This window comes from Bison bison, unplaced genomic scaffold (genome assembly GCF_000754665.1).
Source record: "Bison bison bison isolate TAMUID 2011002044 unplaced genomic scaffold, Bison_UMD1.0 scf7180017864383, whole genome shotgun sequence".
NCBI classification, from domain to species: domain Eukaryota; kingdom Metazoa; phylum Chordata; class Mammalia; order Artiodactyla; family Bovidae; genus Bison; species Bison bison.
The window spans coordinates 5,317,304-5,320,871 of NW_011494955.1; the positions used below are offsets into that span (position 1 = coordinate 5,317,304).

The window sequence follows — 3,568 nt, forward strand, 5'->3', positions numbered from 1 at the left end:
AGGTTTTTCCCTTTTGTCTTTCTCTTTTTTCCTTTCAACTTACATATTGAAGAAACCAGGTCAGTTGTCCTTTAGAGATTCCCACTTATGGTATTATTTAAAATATTCCCCCCTCCTCTATATTTCTTTTAAATTCAGATTTTATTTTTCCATCTGTACCTCAATGCATGTGGGATCTTAGTTCCCTGGCTAGGGGTAGAACCCATGCCTCCTGCAGTGGAAGTTTGAAGTCTTAACTGGACTGCCACGGAAGTCCCCAGATTATCTATTTTTGAAAGACCCTGTCAGACAGACACAAAATGTACGGTTGTTGACAGATTGGAGAGAGTGAGGAGGCTGTGTCTGGCTCCCGGTCTCACAGCCATCGCAGTATGTTGAGTTTCTCAGAGATGGCACCAGGGCGAGTGAGAGCCGGGTAGCACTGGGTGACCCTGTGCATGGCTGCAGAAAAATAACTAAACATGGGCCAAGGAGATCCTAAGAAGCCAAGAGAAAAACATCATATGCATTTTCTGTGTGAACTTGCTGGGAGGAGCACAAGAAGAAGCACCCAGATGCTCAGTCAACGTCTCAGAGTTTTCTAAGTGTGCAGAGAGGTGGAGGACCACGTTTGCTCAAGCGAAAGGGACATTCGTAGACATGGCAAAGGCAGACAGACAAGGCCCGTCATGAAGACGAAATTAAAATTTATATCCCTCCTAAAGAGGAAACAAAAAAGCAGTTCAAAGACCCCAACGTACCCAAGAGGCCTCCTTCGGCCTTTTCCTGGTTTTGTTCTGAGTATTGTCCAAGATCAAAGGAGAACACCCTGGCCTCTTCACGGGCAAAGCTGCAAAGAAACTGGGAGAGATGTGGATTAACACTGCAGCAGATGCCAAGCATCTTGTGAGAAGACTGCTCAGCTGGAGGGAAAGTACGAGAAGAGTATTGCTGCATGCCAGGCTAAAGGGAAACTCGGCGCGGCAACAGTGAGCGCATATACTAACGTTGCAACGATGCAGATGATCAGCATGGCCCTGCACAAGGATGACATGCTAGTTCCTGAAGCTTCCGTATTTTCATAGATTATAAGATAAAGTCAAGCATTTATCTGCTGATACTTTTTAAGTTGACCTGTCTTTATACTTAGAAATATCTCTTAATAGTAGGCTTCCCTGGTGGCTCGGAGTTGGGGTTGCAAAGAGTCAGACATGACTGAGTGACTATCGCAGTGCAGCAACCAAAGGAGTCGTCAAGGCTGAAAAAAGCAAGAATAAGAAGGAATATGAGGAGAGCCCGAGAGCTGCAACCACTGAGTCTCCTGAGCCTGGAGCCCTGCAGCAAGAGAAGCTACCATAATGAGAAGCCTGTGCACTGCAACTAGGAAGTAGCCTGTGCACTGCAACTAGGGAGTAGCCTGTGCACTGCAACTAGGGAGTAGCCCCCACTCACCACAAATAGAGAAAAGCCTGCATCAGTGAAGACCCAGTGCAGCCAGAAATAAATAAGGCAACAGTTTTTTTAAAAAGAAAATGAAGAGGAAGATGATGAATAAGTTGCTTCTAACCCAGTTTTTTTTTCTCTTGTCTATAAAGAATTTAACCCCCATGTGGACAGCTCACTCCTTTCAAAGAAAAAAACTGGAATGTAAGGCTGTGTAAGATTTGTTTTTAAACTGCACAGTGTCTTTTTTTTATATAGTTAACATACTACCAAAATGTGTCTTTAGATGGCCCTGTCCCAGTGATACTTTCAACAGCTACTAACCCTGCCTGGTACTATATGGGGGTTGCAAATTTGCCTGGAAATTTAAAGCATGTTCTTGTTGGTGCATAGCGCAAGTTAGTTATATATGGGAATGGAAGTTTTTTTCATCTTCAGTGGTCTCTGATGAAGCTTATATGAAATAATTCTTATTCTGTTAACTGAACACCACCCTGTAATTGCAAAAAAAAAAAAAAATTGCAGCTGTTTTGTTGACATTCTGAATGCTTCTAAACAAATACAACTTTTTATTAGTATTGTCCTTTCCATGCTGCTGCTGCTGCTAAGTCACTTCAGTCGTGTCTGACTCTGTGCAACCCCATAGACGGCAGCCCACTAGGCTCCTCTGTCCTTGGGATTCTCCAGGCAAGAATACTGAAGTGGGTTACCATTTCCTTCTCCAATGCATGAAAGTGAAAAGTAAAAGTGAAGTCGCTCAGTCATGCCCGACTCTTAGTGACCCCATGGACTGGAGCCTACCAGGCTCCTCTGTCCATGGGATTTTCCAGGCAAGAGAACTGGAGTGGGGTGCCATCGCCTTCTCTGGTCCTTTCCGTAGGTCTGAAAATTTTCTCCTTGAGCAGAAGCTAGTCTTTTCCTTTTGCCCATTTTTGATCGCATGGATTATTACAGTGTTTTATCTTTCATATAGTTAGCTGATAAAAAGCTTTTGTCTACATACCTTGCATACTCATGATGAGGATAATAAAAATTGAATTGAGATAGATTTCCTTCATAACTGAGGCTCAAATCTTGATCAGTTGATATCCGGTTCACAGAGCCCAGTTACACTTACAAAGTGAAGACTAACCCATCTACTCACAGCATGGGATTATTGGAATTAAGCATTTTGAAAGTCTGTCCCTGAGGGAGTAGTGAAACAGTCCATGTGCTGGGCAGTTATATTTGCAGTTCCCTTGTTAAAAACCTGAGAATGTAGCCCCAGAAGTGTGAGCTTAAAATTCAAGACTGACATATTAAGTTTTTTTGTTGACATTGACAGAGGCTCTGGGAAAAAAGTGCTGGCTGTAAATATCTTTTCCTTTTTATCTAAATGTGGATTATTTAGGAAACTTGAGATGTTCCATTAAAGATACTTAATTAATTGGGTCAACTTTTAAAATTGTGTACCACACTTTAAATCAGGTATATTTTCCTATATTATGGTTTGCCCCTTTATAATCAATAGACATGAGGGAATAAGATACATAAACTTTGTATCTCAGTGTGAATTATCTGATTTATTTGAATTTGATTTTTTTTTAAAAATTCAAGCTCATTCATTAGGGTCATATGTTTATCTGCTTAGCAGTTTAGAGAGCAATTTGGCAATTCTGTGGTTTTCAAGACTATCATTTTCTTAAAGTGCCAGTGTTTTAAAATAACATTCTTATAATTTAACATGCTTTTGTGATAGAGTGCTGTTTTGTTACATAATTTTGACTTGGATTCTTTCCATTTGCATTTTTATGTAATTTCAGGAGGAATACTGAACATCTGAGTCCTGGATGATGCTAATAAACTAATAACTATGTGTGTGTGTGTGTGTGCACGTGTTTGGTCATGTCCAGTTCTTTGTGACCCCATAGACTGTAGCCTACCAGTCTCCTTTGTTCATGGAATTTTCCAGGCAAGAATACTGGAGTGGGTTGCCATTTCCTCCACCTGGGGAGCTTCCTGACCCAGGGACTGAACCCCCATCTCTCATGTGTCCTGCATTGGTAGGTGGATTCTTCACCAGCTTTTCCTGGGAAGCCCCCAAATGGCAGAGGTTTAAAAATGTGTAGGTTTGTCTCTCCTTTTGAGGTGTCAGCAGTCGTGTTCA

The 3,568-nt window shown here is 41.6% G+C and overlaps 1 pseudogene; it reads left to right on the forward strand.

The window, feature by feature from the left end:
* Positions 1-461: 461 nt before the first annotated feature.
* Positions 462-1,338, forward strand: LOC105001704 (annotated as a pseudogene).
* The last annotated feature ends 2,230 nt before the right edge of the window (positions 1,339-3,568 follow it).